We start from the raw sequence: 19,414 nt of genomic DNA on the forward strand, positions 1-19,414 counted from the left end.
TAGCCTATGAACATTCTTATATAAGAGCTACTTTTGCTGGGTAAGTAAAGTTTCCCATTTCCCATAGCCCTAAAGCCACCACCTGTTGCCATCTCCCACGGGCCTAGATTTATATACACAGTCCAAAACCCACAAGTTTTCATGAGCTGCCTTTGCCTGGTAAATTGCTCATTCCCTTTCCCATCTTTTACCTCACTTGTTTTTATCTCCAAACTCTCAGGCTTAGTTCCAGGCCCACACCTGTGAAGATGTGTTGTTTATAAACTACTAATAACTGGTGAGGTGTTCCTTTCATAACCTATCTTTTTCTCCTCCATTGCCCTTTTATACAGGCCAACACCAGATCCATAGTTTGGGGCATTTGCTGAAGTACAAATGATCAGGACTGCAGTATGAAGGATCAACACATCAACAAATCTTCATAAGGACAGTCAGACTGTTAAATTTGTGGGATTGATAATTGTTTCAGTTGTGATAATTAAACTGTATACATTTTTTTTTTGCTTAAGCAGAAAGCAGGAAGATGTAGAGGAATTATAATCCAGCTACATTGCTGTTCCATCAAGGGATTAAATTCAAGGATTTTCCAGGTCTATATGCTGTAGCTGAATGCAGACATTCCCTGGGTTACAGTATGATCTGGCTGAAACACAGACACACCCATAGTACACACCTTTAAACCCTAACAATGAAGCTAAGATTAGCTTGTAGAAGGAAGTAGCCATGTTTGAAAGTGAAAATTGAGGGGCAGACAAAGTGCCAACTCAGAAAAAGATTTGACAGAATGAGTCATAGGATACACCCATTTTACATGAGAACCAATAGGAAGGAGAGGCTACTTAAGAGCAGGAGAAAGAGAGAGAGAGAGAGAGAGAGAGAGAGAGAGAGAGAGAGAGAGAGAGAGAGAGATTTATAGAGAACAAGCTAGATACAAGTCAGAACAGAGAATGAGAAGGGCACAGAAGATTAGAGCATATTACTAAAGTTAGTATGAGGCCAAGCAGAACAATTCAGTCAGAAGCCTAGTGAAGCCAGATTGAATTAATCAGCTTGGGAGACTAGATTTTATGGATGCTAGAAGCTTCCAGGACTAGGAATATGGATTGTTAGAACAGAGGAAAAAATGCTCTGGGCTCAGCCCAAGTGGAGTACTCGAAAAGCTTATGTATGGCTCTCATCTCATCCCTTCATCTGAGGAGGTAACTGACATTTATAGTCATCTACCAGCTATAACTGGCCATGCTCCAGTCGTGATGGTTTTGCACTCATCTAATCGGAGGCAGGCCATGTTCTCATATCTGAGCAATAACCAACGAAAGAAATCTACATGTCCAGGTCAAATTAAAAAAGTCAATATGAACTGTCAAGACATCATGTCTCCTACCAGCCCACTAGTCCAGTAAAAGCATTATCTATTGAGAATTACTGAGATGAATCCCAGGATTTAAAAGAATAATCATACATTTTATCAAGGAATTCAAGAAATGTAAACAAGTTAAGGACATACATATCACTCCAATAACATGACTGCAAACATCTGAGTGAATAATTGAAGAAATACAGATACACATATGTTAGGGTTTCCATTGCTGTGAGAAGATACCATGACCAAGCCAACTCTTAGGAAGGACACTTAATTGGGGCTGGCTTACAGGCTTAGAAATTTAGCCTGTTATGATTAAGGTGTGAAGCCTGGGTAGCATCTAGGTAGGCATGACACTGGAGAAAGAGCTGACAGCTCTGGATCTTTTTCCAACCGCAACCAGTAGAAGACTGGCATCCTCAGGCAGATAGGAGAAAGCTCTCTTCAACAATGGATAGAACCAGAGCATAAAAGGATATTTCCAAAGTCGAGCCCTACAATGACACACTTCCTCCAACAAGGCTTTGTCTTCTAACAGTAGAATTCCCTATGGTCCAAGAGACCTTGTCTCAAAAACTGAAAATTGTTGAGGAAAAGGATTTTAGCACCCCTCAATTAAAGACCAAAAGTTCTTCCAAAGGTCACATCTTTGTGTCTACTATGTATATTTGAGGAGAGAGATGACAGGACTACAAACTGGGGGCTTAATGATGACTTCAAAATTGGTATTAAGTGTCAAGAAGAAAAAGGCTTAAATCAAAGCAAGTTACAGAAATATTCAGCTGTTCCTGCGTGTAAAGTACGAAAAAGCGCTAAGTGCTCCAGGCTGAGAAACACTCCTAGGACATCACAGATAGTAAGATTTGAGGAAGGGGAGCCATCACTGGCCTTTGCCTGCTGGATTTTAGAAAGAAGAGAAACAAGAAGAAAGAAGACAGACAACTGAAGTGGAAACTGAAGGGTTCTTTGGAAAGTTGGTTAGATTCTGTTTTGTTGGGGCAAACACGTGAAAGAGCATTTCATTAAAGTGGATACAGGTGAACGACTAAGGCAGACTTGTGAAGGAATGTTTCGCTGAAGCAGACACAGGAGAGAGGATGTTCTGCTAAAGCAAGCACGTGAAAGGACACGTGATGAAGGATTCTTTGCTAAGGACACACACATGTATTGGTCCCCCTTACATTGTGTAGTTGAGCTGCATTTGTCAGGACCTGATAGAGAAAAACACATGAAAAAATTTCTGGTGCTGTGCTGGAGTTCATTGCCAAATTTTCAAGGACTGGGGCTGATTGGATACACATGCTAAGCCAAGAGCCATGCTGAGGCAAGGCACAGGAGGACAGGTGATGTTTGGAGGGTATAAATAGGACAGCACAGAGTGAAGGAGATAGAGCTTGGCTTGCTGATACAGCTAGCTGTGAAATGCTTGTGGGTCTCTCATCTTCTCTTCTGAGAGAGGCACAGCTGAGAACTTCTCCTGGCGTTCCTGTTGGTCTCTCCTGCGGACTCAAGCTATGGCTGAGGCCTAGCTGTCTCTGCTAGGTCATATCACTGCTGTTGTTAACCTGACTCTACCAAAGTGGACTGCTGGTCTATCTGTGATGTGTTTGCAAGTGGATTGAGCTGCCACTGTCTTCTAACCTGTGAACCGAACTGCGGATTTCCAGACAACACAGAGAGGAGTTGCTCCAAAGAGCCTTTCTAAACAGGTCCACTTCCACCTTTTCCTTTCTTTTCCACTACCACTGGTAGGTGGTGGGTTACAAGGAAGGCTAAAGTGTTTAAGAACTATCATTTAAAATAGGGTTTGAAAAAATTAAAGTTACAGGTAATGCCCATCGTGGTTTAGGTATAGGGGGTAACTCTGCTTTTTTTCCCTTTTCTTTTATTGGATATTTTCTTTATTTACATTTCAAATGTTATCCCCTTTCCCAGTTTTCCCTCCAGAAACCCCGATCCCATCATCCCTCTCCTGCTTCTATGAGGGTGCTCTCTCACCTACCCACCAAATCCCTCCTGCCTTCCCACCCTACATTCCCTTACACTGGGGCATCAAGACTTTACAGGACCAAGGGCCTCTCCTGTGATGCCCAACAAGGCCATCCTCTGCCACATATGTGGCAGGAGCCATGGGTCCCTCCATGTGTACTCTTTGGTTGGTGGTTTAGTCTCTGGGAGCTCTGGGGTGCCTAGTTGTTTGATATTGTTGTTCTTTCTATGGGGCTGCAATTCCCTTCAGCTCCTTCAATCCTTTCTCTAACTCCTCCATTGGAAACCCCTGCTCAGTTCAGTGGTTGGCTGTGATCATCCGCCTCTGTATTTGTCAGGCTCTGGTAGAGCCTCTCAGGAGACAGCTATATCAGGCTCCTATCAGCAAGCACTTCTTGGCATCCCTAATATTGTCTGGGTTCGGTGTCTGTATATGGGATGGATCCCCAGGTGGGGCAGTCTCTGGATGGCCTTTCCTTCCGTCTCTGCTCCACATTTTGTCTCCATATTTCCTCCTGTATTTTGTTCCCCTTTCTAAGCAGTACTAAAGCATCCACACTTTGGTCTTCCTTCTTCTTGAGCTTCATGTGGTCTGTAAATTTTATCTTTGGTAATCCAAGCTTTTGGGCTAATGTCCACTTATCAGTAAGTGCATACCATGTGTGTTCCTTTGTGACTGGGTTACCTCACTGTACTTCTAATGTAGAGGAAACTGCAGATTATGAGGGTTTAGCAATGTTGCCTAAGGAGATTGACAAAATGGCATCTACCACTGCTGGGAGGTATCTTGCCTTGCTTCCAGACAGGGTTTTTGCTTTTGCTTTGTAGTTTTTGTATGTACTATTTTGAAAAAGTTTAAAGGGAAACCAGACAATTCCCTTCTGTTACAGAAGACTACAGAGTTGGATATGCATTTAGAGAGATTGCAGATAGAGGTAGAAGTGCTGGGGAAACAAAAAGGGTTGCTGGAAGGAGGAAAAAGTTCAGACTTGGTGAATGAGAATGGGAATGTACCACATGATGATAGTGGGAAGCAAACTAGGCTGGCAGGTAAACTGCTGCCTTGCCCTGCATGTAGGGGCCCGAAAGAGCAGTCTATGACACAAGTACAGCATGTTAAGGTACAGCCAAGTGCAGCACCAGAGAATTTGCTTGGGCCTACACAGGTACCTTCAGCCTTCCCAGTCATTGTGTAGCATCTGCCTGCTAACAATGGTGGACAAACTTATAATTAATTGACCTGGAGATCAATACAAATGTGAGATTTAAAGCATTTTAAAGAGATAATAATAATGCATGGCTTACATTATTCCTTTGTCAAAGAAATGCTGAATAACAGGGCTATACAGCATAGGGTTAACCCCAAAGATTGGAAGGTATTGATGTTCTAGAAGCTGGTCAACAATTGCAATGGTTGTCATGGTGGAGGCATGAAGCCACAAAACTAACAAAACATAATTTAGCAAGGGGAATTAATGTTACTAAAGACCAGCTGCTTGGTGAAGGTTGTTTTACTGACTTACAAGAACAAATCCCATTTGACGATGATGTAATTGAACAATGTCATATGGTAGCTTTAAGAGCTTGGGATTTGGTTGAAGAACCTGGTGGGAAAATCTATCTCATTTACTAAAATAACACAGGGTTCTGGAGACTTCACAAAAATACTTACAGAGGTTGAGTTCAGCTGTGAATAGAGCCATAACAGACCCTGAAACCTGACAGTTGTTGATACAAATGTTGGCAATTGAAAATGCACATATCGAATGTATGAAAGCAATCAGACCATTGAAAGCATATGGAGCTCCTATAGATGAATGGATAAGGAAAACAACTGATATTGGTTCCCAGGAGTATAATGCCAATATCATAGGGCAAATCATAGGTAAAATTATCAGGAATCAAAATGCTTGATGTTTTAATTGTGATGAATTTGGTCATTTCCAAAGAATTGTAAGTCTAAGGGATTCAGAACTCAAGATAATAAGTATATTAACATTAGAGGATATGGTAATTGTAGGAGGGAACATGCAGGCTCTTGTCACTATGAGCCACAAAGGCTTCCAGGGTATTGTAGCCTCTGTGGAAGTAGCAAACCTTTGCCAACAGAGAATTTGTCAACAGACAAGAGAGACACAAGAGGTAACCTCTGGCCATTGGAAAATGAACATAGGGGCCTGACAGCTTGAGGCCCTGCAGCAAACAATATGAGCCATGTTCCTTTGGTCAGTCAGGAGGTACCGAACAGAAAGAAAATCAAGGTATTTCTGATCTTATACATTCTACAGAAAAAAGTGCAGCTTTGGATCTGGCTACAGATACCTTTCTTATGTTATTCCCAAAACTTGAATGATATATCTTCTAGGGTTTTAGGTTGTTTTGCTTAATTATTGTTTAATTGATAAAAAATTAAGGCTTTTTGTTTAAATGTTGTATATTAATAGAAATTTTAAGTTTTTTTAAATTTCTGTGTATTGATAGATATTTAGGATTGTTTTGTTCATTGCATATTGATATGGTAATTATTTTGGTATTATTGCATATTGATTATGGTAATTATTTCTATTATGTATAAATTGTTATTGTTAGAGAAAAGGACAATTCATAAACAGAAAGGGTATATGAAGTGGAAACTTAATGGTTCTTTGGAAACTCAGTTGGATGGTGTTTTGCTGGGGGCAAACATGTGAAGGAATATTTGGTTAAAGTGGGTATAGGTGTGAAAGGCTAAGGCAGACTCCTGAAGGAATGTTTCCCTAAAGCAGACATAGGAGAAAGGATTTTTGCTAAAGTAAGCATGTGAAAAGATTCGTGGTGAAGGATTCTTTGCTAACAACACACATGTATTGATTTGCCTTACATTACTTAGTTGAGCTGCATTTGTTGGGACTCCCTAGAAACATAGCAAAACATTTCTGGTGGTGTACTGGAGTCTGTTGCCACTTCCGTAGACTCAGGCTGATTGGATGCATGTGCTGAGGCAAGATCCATGCTGATGACATGTGATATTTGGAGGGTATAAATAGGACTTCACAGAGTGAGACGGTGCTTGGCTTACTGGTACAACTAGCAGTACAATGCTTGTGAGTCTTGTGTCTTTGCTGATCTTTGCTTCTCTGAGAGAACTTCTCCTGGTGTCCCTCTGTGTCTCTCCTGCTGACTCAAGCCTAGGCTGAGGCCTGGCTGTCTCTGCTAGGTCCTGTCACCAACTCTAGAGTTGCTAACCCAGCTCTACCAAACTGGACTGCTGTGTATCCACGATGTGTTTGCAAGTGGATGGAGCTGTTACTGTCTGCTAGCCTGTGAACTGAACTGCTATTTTCCAGACAACACAGATGGGAGTTGCTCCAAAGAACCTTTCTAAACAGGTCTACATCACCCATATCCTTTCTTTTCTATTACCTCTGATTGGTGGTGGGTTACAAGGAAGGTTAAAAAGCATTTAAGAACCATCATTAAAAATAAGGTTTGAAAATATTAAAGTTATGGACAACAACAGCAACGACAAAAATTTAAGAAAAAGGAATTCACCTTGCTGGGTATTATTGGATATTCACCAGAAAAGACTGCTCAGAAATAGGTTTAATCTAATACAAAGTCTTTATTGACTGACAGGTGACTACACTGGGTGTTCACAATCCAAGTGTAGTACTGAGCCTTTCTTTTTTTTTTTTTTTTTCGTTCTTTTTTTTTTTTTTTCGGAGCTGGGGACCGAACCCAGGGCCTTGCGCTTCCTAGGCAAGCGCTCTACCACTGAACTAAATCCCCAACCCTGTACTGAGCCTTTCTTAGGATGAGCCTTTTATGCATAAAAACCATGTTCTGGGTTGACATACTTCAGTTATCAAGAACAGCTAGCCAGAAACAGAAGTGCAGAAGCCAAAAAGCAAGGTTACTTCATTTTGAAACTTCTTCAGAACTGTGTGGACTTTGATAGATTAGACCTTTGTTTTAGTTTTTGCAGTGTGTGTTGAATTTTATAGCCTGAATGACAGTTGTGCTAAGGTATCAGGGCCTACTAAGGTCTTGAGGCTCTATTACACTGAGGTTGTTTTTAAATGAACAATATCCCATTTTTCATCTCTAGAAGGTCTTGTTTAGTTCTCTTTTGCACCTTCCATGTTTCCCTCATAATGTTCTGGCTTTCCTTAAAACTCTGAGGCTATATACTGGCTATTTTAAAGTGCTTGTCGGATCATTCAATCACCTCTATTATTTCTGAGTCTCTGTTTTTTCCGTTGTATATGTCTCAGTTTTGTTCAGTATCAAATAATTTCTGTTCAGATCCTATCATTTACTTTATATTGTTGAGCTGTGTGTTTATTGTAGTCCTTTAGGATTGTTTGTCTTTTCAGGCAGTTAAGTTTTATCATAGCATTACATATAAGGAAGACACTAAGGGAGCCATAAGATGTTAGTAGAGACAACAAACAAAGTTTCATAAGATTCCAGGTCGTAGGAAAAAGTCACTTGCTCCAACAAATATTAGAAGCAACTTATTTTTTCTAATGGCTGCACCACAACATCATATATAAAAAGATAATTTAAACAATCTTTTACTGGGTGATTCAAAGTATAATACACAAAATATATGGTAAAATGTACAAGTAGGGAAGAGGAGAAATAGCTTAGCAGGTAAGAGTGCTGGCTGCTCTTGCCAAGGACCCAGGTTTGGCTCTTAGGAAAAGAGTCTATGACTTTAGTACCAGGGTACCAATGCCATCTTTATGTCTCCATGGGAAACAGGCACGCACATGGTATACATACATACATACAGGCAAAGATACATATAAATCAAATCAAATCAAGTCAAATCAAATAAATAAACATTCTTATATACAAGTAGAAATTAATATAAGAGATAATTTTATTCAACACAAGTATAAAGAAGATGGAAATAAACTTCCAAAACTGATAGTCAACTGAAGGAAGTATTTCTTTCACAATGAAAAGAAGATAAAAATTATTTCCCAACATTCTTTTATCTTAGACAAACATTTGCATCCTTAAGGATAAAACCATTTATTAAATTTTATTTCCTAACCCAGGTGGTGGTGACAATGCCTTTTCATCCAGCAGGGAGAGGCAGGGCAGTCTCTAACTTCAGGGTCAGCCTGGTCCACACAGTGGGTATTGTAGGCTGATCTCATATTTACAGACTGTCCTAGAAATCAGCATATGCTCTACTCTAGAGCAGAGTCTCTTCTCCTCAGCCCCAAAGGACCCTTCTGTGTACAATACAAAAAGCTATGTACAAAGAAGAGGAATAGGAATTTAAGAGTGTAGTTTATCAAAATACAACTTTTGATGATACAGATAGATTTGTGTATGAATGTACATATTTATATACATATGTAACTACATGCACTATAGTTAAAAGATAGTGATTTTTCTTAATTCAATACATTTTCATTAAAACTACATCCCTTCCCCCATATCTTTCTTCTCCATCTAGCCCCTTCCAAACCATTCTTTTCCAACCTCTTCTACATCTACTGCTCACTCTCAAAATTATAGCTCCTTCCTCCCTGATTATACTTATTATACATTTTATGTATGTATGTGTGTGTGACTGTGTGACTGTGTGACTGTGTGTGTGTGTGTGTGTGTGTGTGTGTGTGTGTGTGTGTGTGCGAGCGCTCGCACATGTGAGTATAAACTATTTAACTCACTCTTGTTTCTAGGGATAGGATTTCAGGGCTGACCAACTTTACTGTGTAATCAATTAGGGAACTAATCCCTAGGAGAGCTTAATCTTCTTCCTCTCAGAATTCATCAGTTGCCTGCAGTTCTTTGTCTAGGGGTGGGACCTCTGAGAGTTCTCCACTCCATGATATCATGTCTATTGATATTCTCATTCTTCAGAATAGGTTGTTTATGCAACCATTTCTAGGAAGACAGGCTCGTAACTGACTTTCTAGTACTCTGACTCTTGAATCCATTCCACTTCTTCTGTGATGTTCCTTAATCTTCATGGAGGCAGGAGCATGAATACTTTGGAACTTCAGTCCATGCAGCTTGTTGATCTTTGTATTTTGTCAAGTTTTAGTCTTCTGTTACGGTTTTCACTTGTAAGAAGGAACTTCTTTCGAGAGATTTTGCTGATCTAGCAAAATGTCATTATCAAATTCTACAATCTGTGACTTCAATAGCCCCAGGTAACTGGATAGGTTCATAGTACCAGGCATGACTTACTTCCTGTTGAGTGAACTGTAAGTTCAATTAGACAGCTGTTGGTTGCCACAGTGCAATGAAGTGCTAATGAAGGCACTGTAACCTATATCTGGCCATTGTGATTCATGGGTAGAACTATAAATTGCTTCCTCTCTTGGCAGCTTGCATAGTAGTTTCTGGTATTAGAAAAGCTAGACCAGAGGAAGGAAACTTTCAGTTTAAATTCAGCTCAAATTATCTAGATCTGTGTCTTAAATGTGTAGTATCTTTGACAATAGGGAATTACCTTCAACCTCTAACAGGCAACCAAGGACAAGAGCAACAGTGTATATTTTGGGGGGAATCATTTGGATTGCCCTGACCAAGTGTGTGAAAGAATCTTGTGCCTCATACTAGGGATTTTGTCAGTTTATAGTTCTCTTGGAGAAAGTTAACAGTCGACACGATTTAGCTTTACTTAAGAACTTCATTCTAACTTATGCATTACATATAATTTCAGGTAAATACACAATAATAGGATTCCTTGAACCTCTGCCAAGGAGCCTTTGTGTTATTAGCCTCTCCTGCCTACTTCCATGCTGACTCTCCTGACACTTTCCCAGATGGAGGCTTCCTTCCCAGTTTTTCATCTTTCCCTACATATCACTACAAATCCCTTTTCAAGCTCTGTCCCTCATGGTCCCTTTACACTTTCTGGTTTCTACTGTTACTTCAGGTTATATACTCACATTTGAAGCTTTGGAGCCATGAACCACAGATGAGAGAGAAACATTTGCCTCTCTGGTCTCCCCTAACTCAGTCAATATGATCTTTTCTTGGACCACCCACTTACTGAAAATTTCATGATGTTAGTTTTCTTTATAGCTGTATTATGTATTCATCATGTGTAGGTACCACATTGCCATTACCCATGAAGCAATCAAAGGACATAGAAGTTGTTTTCATTTTCTACCTATTGTGTGAATATGGTGACATGAACGTTGATGAGCAAGTGATGAGCATGTGAAGTAAAATGTCACATCATCGGGTAAATGACAAGAATGGGTACAGCTGGGCTACATGACACAATTTCTGTTAGATCTTTTGAGGATCTCTGGAGTGGCTGCACCAGTTTGCAACCCCACCAAAGGTGAATGAGGGTTTCCTTTTCCCCAACGGCCACACCAGCATTTATTGTCAGTTATGTGGATCTTAATTTTTCTGAATGGGGTAAGGTGAACTGTTAAAGAAATTTTTAACTTGCATTTCCCAAATTATTAATTCGGATGGATTTAAAATGGATGCATTTTGAGTTGTTTACTTGCTAGCCATTTAAAAATTTCTTTAATTGATAGCTCTTTGTTTCTATCCTTAGCCCATTTCTTTCAAATTAACTTTTATTTGAAATTACTCTTTCTCACACATATTTTAGGATCCTATTCAATAACCCACATAACCAATGTCCCAATACCAAAATTTCTAACAGCAAGTTAAACAATTGTTCTAGATATTAAAGTTTGTCCTTCAGTGATTAAGGGAATACTTACGTTTCTATAATTTTAACATAAAAATCATACTTTAAGTTTATAAGGTTTAACATGTAATTTCAAACATAACATATTTTATAGGAATTACAAGCTTTTAATTTCTAAAAAGTGACTTAATTTTTAGGTTCAAAGTTCTACTCTTCATAGTAAATGTCCCACATTTTCTCCTATAGCTTCAAACTTTCTACACTCAAGCAGTCACTGTCCCATGCTACTCCAGACACCCTGACATGACTGAACTACTTAAAGTGTTATTTATCTTCCCCCCAAAGAAGATTAAAAAGCAGTTTGTCATACCACAGATTTATAATGTCTACTACAATGTCCATCAGAAAACCATTTCAAAACATGGTTTCTTTCCTCATAGTAAGAAGTTAATTCTCTGTAAAGGCAAAGAAGAACCACACAGCATAACACAGGGGATCCCTTTTACTCAAGGTGAAATGACAATCACACCTTTAAGAGTACAACGAAGGGTGAAAAACAGCAGCACAACTGGTCACACATAGATTAAATAAATCAGTATCTTTTTTAAAGAATTAGGAAGCAATAGAAGCTTGGAAATCCAAAATCAAAACGAAGAAAAAGCAAGTCCTTGTGCACCATCACTCCAGTATCAATAGTGTTTTGTGCTATAAGAACAGGATCTTGATCATGACCTGTAGCGACTATAGTAAGGAGAAGGCAATCTTCTACATCAGTGATCATAATCTTCATTTCTGTCATAGCCTCAATCACATCCTCTATCATAGTAAGAATTTCGTCATCTACCACTGCCACCACCACTAACTCCTCCTCTGCCACCTCCACCACTGCTATGAGTTGCTTTGCCCATGTAAATGCCTGGTGGTGTAGGTGTGTGTGCTCTCTTGGTGATGAAATAATCTACATGAATTCTACTACCATTCAGCTCCATTTTATTTGCTTTTTCCATAGCCTCCTTAGAGTCATCTATCCTCAAAATAGATAAAAGCAAGTCCACATGACCTCCCAGTTCATTGATCATAAACCACATTAACACCTTTCAGTGGTCCATATCAAGAAAACACTTCATGAAAATCTCTGAGACAACTGAGAGTCTGTATACAAACTGAGGCCAAATACTCCCAGGTGAATGTTAGGATCTGGGCTCATCTGCTGCCACTATGCCTTCTGCGATTAGACATTGAAGAGTGACTCCGGCTCCTCTGCCACCTACACACTGGTTGGGACCTACTTCAAGATTGTCTCCTGTGAGAGTGCGACCTGGATCGAGTGTGGCATCTATGAGAATGTCTCCTTGACTTTGGACTGGATTTTGATCTTGGTAGAGAATGGGATTCAGAATATTTGGAAACTCTTAATGGACTATGAGATCCTGACCTGCTTTCTGATTTTACATGAGCAGGAGGAGTTCCTGTTGGAGATTTTGACAGAGAGCGAGACTGCCTGCTCTTCATGTCTGCTAGGTGCTCCAGAGAACTAAATAAGAGATAGAAGTCTTAGCTCAAGGGTTGACGGTCTAGTCACCTGGCTGTTTGGACTGTGGGGAGAAAGGAGGAGGCCATTACAATGGCTGGGGCATTCCACTCACGCTAGCTCGCATGTTCAGGTAAAATGCCCTTAGCTCATTTTTTAGTTGCGTCGTTTGTTTCTTCCACTGTGTTACTTTTTAGTTCTTTGTATACTCTGTATATTAATCCTCCTCCATCAAATGTATATCTAGCAAAGATTCTCATTCACTTTGTAAAGTTTCTTTTCAGTTGATTATTCATTTGGATGTACAAAAGCTTTTGATTTTGTGACACCCCATTTGTCAATTGTTTGCTTTATTAATTCCTTGGCAAATGGTATCCTGTGCAGAAAATTCTAGCCCACATCTCTATCTTGTAGGGTACTGCCTGTGTACTACCTGTAGAAACTTTAACTTTTCAGGTTTCGACTTGAGGTCTTTGATCCATTTGGAGTTAATTCAGATGCAGTCTGATAGATGTGAGTCTAACTTCATTCTGCATGTGACCCAATTTTTCTAGCACCAATTGTTAAAGATGCTGATTATGTTTCTGCTTCGTTGTCAATGTCAGATGGCTGTCATTGCAAGTACTCATGTTTAGTCTTCTGTTTTGTTCCATTTTTATATGTCTGCTTTTTGTGCCTGTATCATATTTTTTATTATCACATGTCTATAATACATCTTGTTTCCTGGAATGATAGTTTCTTTAGTATTATATTTTTGTTCATGATTGCTTTGTCTATCAGAATCTCTTCTGGCTCCATATGATTTTAAAAATATGTTGTGATGAATATTATACAGGTATTTTGTGTGAGATTGTATCACATCAGTAGTTGCTTTTGTTAAGATTGCTCATTTTCATAATATTAATTCTACCAATCTACAGACAGGAGATATTTTTCCAATTCCTAGTCTTTCTCTCTTAAAATATTTAAAGTTCATATTGGAGAAGACTTTCTCCTACATGGTTGGGTTTATTCCAAAGTATTTATTGTCTTAGATGATATTCTAAATGAGAGGGTGTCTATGAGCACCTTCTTAGGGTGTTTTTGGGGGTGTATTTTTAATTTTTATTTTATGTCTGTGGGTGTTTTGCCTGTTCACTAAGTATGTACACTATGTCCATACCTGATACTTGTGGAGATCTGAAGAGGGTGATGGTTTCTCTGAAACTGGAGTTGGAGAAAGTTGGCAGACATTGCGTTAGGTGCTGGGGACTGAGTTTGGGTCCTCTGGAAAAGCAGCCAGTGTTCTTAACTGCTGATCCATTTCTGATTTGTATGTGGTCTGTTCCAAATTTGCACAGTTATGATTCATTTAAAAATCTAAAGCACACTGTGGACCAACAAAGCAAGGTAACAAATGTATCTTAGAAACCATTACTAGCACCTTTGCTGAGCAGTCTGTTTCATAGTTAGCACTCGAAAGAATGATCTTGGGCTTCTTGTCTTCATTTCAGTTTATTTTTGTTCTTCTACTATAATACATCTGCCAACCTGGAAGATATTCTGACATAGTGTGGTCCCATAAATATCACTCAGCAATATGAGCATCTAGGTTTGCAAACCGATCACCATAGATACATCCTGCCTCTTCTTCCACCTGCTCTCCTTCCTCCTGCTCTTCATTCTGCTCCTCCTTTTTGTATAGAATATACATAACATAGTTAATATCATACATTTCTTTATTATGTTGGATAAAATTGTTGAAATCACTATTGTTAATAATAGAACTCAGTTCTATCCCTGCTCTCCCTTGCCTTCCCATTCTATTTTATTTTTAATTAATTAATTAGTTAATTTTTTGCTTATTCACTTTAGATCTCACTCACTGCCTCCTCCTGGTTACCCCTCCCACAATCCTTCATGCATTCCACCTCCCCTTCTCCTCTGAGCAGGGGCCCCTGGGTATCTCCCCACCCTAAAGTACTTTTTCTAATAAGGTGATTTTTATGCACCAAGACACTTTGCTGAAATTGGTGACTGTTTCTAGAAGTTTTCTGGTGGAAATTTTAGAATCTCTTATGTACAGTCTCATGTTATTTGTAAATAAGGATAATTTGACTTCATTTTCTATTTTTATCTTTATAATTTCCTTCTCTTGATGTATTTTTTCCAGCCAGTACTTTGAGCACTCTAGTGAAAAGAAATGGGAATAGTGAACAGCTCTATTTCATTCCTGATTTTAATAAGATTTCTCTGAGCTTTTCTCAATGATAATATTGGCATGGATTTATACATATATATCCTTTATTATGTTTGGTGTACATTTTCTCTAGCTTTAGTTTCTCTAGGTCTTTATCATGATAGCATATTGGATTTTGTCAAAGGTTTGTTTTGTGTGTTTGTTTTTGTTTTTGTATTGCCTCTATAATTCCATTTATATAATTTATTTATTTATTTATTTATTGATCTATCCATGCATTTCTGAGATAAAGTCAACTGATTGTGGTACCTGACATTGTTAATATGAATCTATATTCAGATTGCTAGCATTTTTAAAAAAAGATTTATTTATTATATAGAAGTACATTGTAGCTGTCTTCAGACATACCAGAAGAGGGCATTAGATCTCATTACAAGCCACCATGTGGTTGCCAGGATTTGAACTCAGGACCTCTGAAAGATCAGTAGTGCTCTTAACTGCTAAGTCATCTCTCCAGCCCCAGATTGCTGGCATTTTATTGAGAAGTTTTCATATTTGGTCTCCTTAAATACTTAGTCTATGAGAATGACCTTCTCTCTCATCTATGCCTATAGTTCGAGATTTGGCCTTTTGATGCTGCCCCTCATTTCCTATATGTTTCTTCCCTGTGCTTTAAATTTTTTTTATTCTTTTGCTTATTTGACCTAGATCCTCTACTTCATCTTATAGTACTAATATTCTATCATTTGCTTGATTCACTTTACTTGTAAGACATTCTCCTGAGTTTTCTAATTGGAATATTGAGTTTTCTAATTCCACCATGGCTGAAGAAGAAGAAAGAAAAATTGTAAGAACCAATATACCAAGAAGTCAGTTGTGGAACAGTCTCTCCTAGACATGGCTGTTTTAACAAGATGGGAACAACAGTAATATCAATGTATATGATAATATAGAAGGGGAAACTTTCAAGGGTGCTTCATTTAACATCCCTAGACAAAGAACTATAGGCAACTATTGACAGTTATGAAAAGGCAATGAGCCTCCTTCTTGGATGACCAATGCAAAGTGGTGAAACTTGGAATCATGTAGTCACAAACCACAAAAATGAACTCAGAAGGTTTCATTTATATAACAAATATAGTTTAAAAAGAGACTGTCAACTCGAAGGAAAATTGGTGAGGGGGTCTGGATGGGAGAAAGAGAAGGGAGAATGTTGTGATTCTATTTCAGTTAAAACAGTGAAAAAAATTCTGTCTTCACTTAGCTTGTGTTCTTTTATTAATGTTTCTATCTTCACTGGATTCAGTTTTTAAATCCTTAACCATCATCTCATTCAACTGCATTGTGGTGGTTTGAGTATGCTTGGACCATAGGGAATGTTAGGAGGTGTGGCTTTGTTGGAGGAAGTGTGTCACTGTGGAGGTGAACTTTGGAGGACTTCTAAGCTCAGGCTCTATCCATTGTGGAAGAGAGCTTCCTCCTAGCTGCCTGAAGATGCCAGTCTTCTCTTGGTTGCCCTTGGAATAAGATGTAGAACTCTCAGCTCTTTCTCCACCTGTCTGAATGGTGCCTTGTTTCCCACCTTGATGATAATGGACTGGACTTCTGAAACCATTAGCCACCTCTAATTAAATGTTGTCCTTCATAAGAGTTGCCTCAGTCATGGTATCTCTCCACAGCAATGGAAACCCTAGTTAAGAATTCTGTTTCCCTGGCTGTCCTGGAACTCCAGGCTCTCAAACTAACAGAGGCCCACTTGTCTCTGTCTCTAGAGTGCTAGGATTGCAGGCATGCATTAGCATGCCCAAGTTCCTAAATGAATTTTTTAATGTAGAATTTACCATCTGCTCTTAGAATCAGTGCATTGAGAATCTCAATTATGGATATAATTGTTGGAAATGATCTTAGAATATCCCACTGGTAACAAGCGCATAGAGGATGAATTAAAAATTAGACCACAACTCTGTCTCTCAATTTTCAGAAAAGGTTGTTCTAGCATCCTCACAAAGAGCTTTTGTGACTAATAGGCTATAAATAAATGTAACTTTGATGTATTATGCAGCATGTAGTCTTACTAGAACAGAGACAAATGAGGAACATAGATGCTCTGTTCAGAAACATCAGAATTCTTAATGATGAAGTACAACTAAGCTGTGTGTGTGTGTGTGTGTGTGTGTGTGTGTGTGTGTGTGTGTGTGTAGTGTTTCCAGAGAAATGTTTTCAGATGGTCCTCATGTGCAGATGTATTAGTGTTTATATATTTTATAAGCTATATAATTACAAATTCGTTTTTCATGAGCTTCTGCAGCTTTTATTTTTGCATGTAAACCACTGGGGGAGTCTTGATGGTGTGTGCACCCTAGAGATTATACTGGAGTTCTGAGGACTCTAGACACTAGTTGGGAAGTCAGGTGACAGAAACAATGATTCAGACCAATCACATGAGTACAAAGCTGGGGTCTCCAGCAGGGATCCAGGGGGTTAGGCGTGGATGTCTAAGGAAGCAGTGACAGGATAGGGGCCAGCACTAGGTTGGCCTTGAGCAACCTGGATGACATCAGGGACAGAGGGTCTGGTAGCTCCAGGGATCTTCAGTCCATGCCTTACATGGCCAGTGGGTTCCTGAAGGACCTGCCAGCAAACTTGGCTTTGCTGCCCAGCTCTTCCTTGATTCTAAGGATCTGATTGTACTTGGCCAGGCACTCAGATTGGCAGGGGGCATCTGTTTTGATCTACCCAGTGCAGAGCCCTATCACTAAGTTGGCAATGAAAGTGTTCTCAGTCTCCCCAGATCAATGGGACACCATGACGCCCCAGCCATTGGACTTGGCCAGTTTACACACCTGCAGAGGCTCGATTATAGAGCTGATCTGGTTTACTTTGAGCAGGAAGCAGTTGCAGTAATTCTCGCCTGCAGCCTTGGCAATCTGCTTAGGGTTTGTCACTATGAGGTCATTACGCACCACCTGGATGCCTTCACCAGCTGCAAACTTCTGTCAAGCATTCTAGTCATCCTGGTCAAAGGGGTCTTCAATGGACACCATTAGGTAGTCCTGGATGAAGGACTTGTACAGGTCAGCCAGCAGGTCGGGTGTGATGTACCTACCTGCTGAAGTCATTTGAGGACTTGAAGTCCAGGTCATCCTTGCCAGCCCTGTAGAACTCAGAGGCAGCTACATTCATGCTAATGACAACCTGGTCACTGTTGCCAACCTTTGCCACTGCGGTCTTGAGCAGCTCCAGTGTTTCTTTGTTCTCTAGGATGTTAGGTGCAAATCCACCTTCATTACCCAGATTGGTGGCATCTTTCCCATAATTCTCCTTGATGACATTCTTTAGTTTGTGGTAAACCACTGCTCCAGTGCTCATGGCTTCCCAGAAACAGGATGGCCCCACAGACCAGATCATGAACTCTTGCATGGCCAGCTTGGTGCCAGTATGAGAACTGCTGTTGATCACATTGAAAGCTGGGACCAGAAGTATGGCTTCAGGATTGCCGGCAAAGTCAGCAATGTGACAGTAAAGAGGCACCATGCCCCTTTCCCGCGGCACCAGCTTTGCAGACAGCTAGGGACACTCCTAGGATAGCATTTGCAAATTTAGATTTATTCTCGATCAGTAGCTGGTCAATCCACAACATTCAGTTTTTTGCTAACCAAAGCAGGTGCAATAGTGTTATTGATGTGCCCAACGGTCTTTGAGATACCCTTCCCCATGAAGCAGGTCTTATCATTCTCTCAGAGTTCTAGGACCTCATAGATGCTAGTAGATGCATTGCTAGGCACCGCAGCTCGGAAGAGACCTTTTGCTGTGTAGAGATCCATTTCAACAGTGGGATTCCCACAGAAGTCGAAGATCTCTCTGGCATAGATCCTGAGAATAGACATGGTGAACTTTTGGCTGTTATATCACTGCGAAGGAAGTAAATAGGGTCCTGTAGACACTGAAGAGAGCATTAAGGACAGACATGAGTCATACTCTGTACCCGAGAAGCACATTACAAATTCATTTTTAAAACATTTCTCTAAATATATTTCTCATTTTTCACTATTAATTTTAATAGGAGTTTAGATTGTGGTTGTTAATTTTGTGTATTATCCAGATCAAGTTAAGGATGCCATAGAGTTAATAAAAAATGACTCTGGGTAACTTTGAGGGATTTCTTGAAAGAGAATTGCATTTGAATGAATACAGTAGTTGAAGGTGAGCTCAGTGTAATAGCCAAGAAAGAATGAATTTGGTGTGTGCTAGAGCTGGTACTTACCCTCTTCCATGATCTTGGACATTGCTACTCCTACCTCTTACATCATGGCTTACACTCCATCTGCTCCTCTTTTTCTTAATTCTTTGACTAATTATGTACTAGAATTATACAAGTAGCTTTCCTAGGTCTTGAAGTTTGAGTTTTCTTAACCATCTAAGTCAATTACTCAGAATAAATATTTTTATACTTTTAAAAAGATGGACTACTTTCTTGTAGTTCTGCTTTTAAAAGAACTCCAAGATGCAAGACAAAATTGTGTATAGATATATCCCTGTGTTTACGTTTATATGTACATGCATGTAGCCATGTGTACAGTAAAGCATCTCTTTTATGCCATGGTTCCCCATTTGTTCAGAGCCGCACCATCTACTCCACAACCATTAGGCTCTTACATGTCTACCTAGAATATCCTTCTTTTCACATCCAAGCAAATACCAATATGCACTCTTATTTCCTTACCT

At 39.5% G+C, this 19,414-nt stretch overlaps 2 pseudogenes; both read right to left on the reverse strand.

Moving 5' to 3' along the window:
• Positions 1-11,668: 11,668 nt before the first annotated feature.
• LOC108351229 (transformer-2 protein homolog alpha pseudogene) lies at positions 11,669-12,218 on the reverse strand (annotated as a pseudogene).
• Positions 12,219-17,292: 5,074 nt separating this feature from the next.
• Positions 17,293-18,576, reverse strand: Eno1-ps32 (enolase 1, pseudogene 32; annotated as a pseudogene).
• Between the last annotated feature and the right edge of the window lie 838 nt (positions 18,577-19,414).

The sequence above is a fragment of the Rattus norvegicus genome, chromosome 6, assembly GCF_021556685.1.
Source record: "Rattus norvegicus strain SHRSP/BbbUtx chromosome 6, alternate assembly SHRSP_T2T, whole genome shotgun sequence".
In the NCBI taxonomy this organism is placed as follows: Eukaryota; Metazoa; Chordata; class Mammalia; order Rodentia; family Muridae; genus Rattus; species Rattus norvegicus.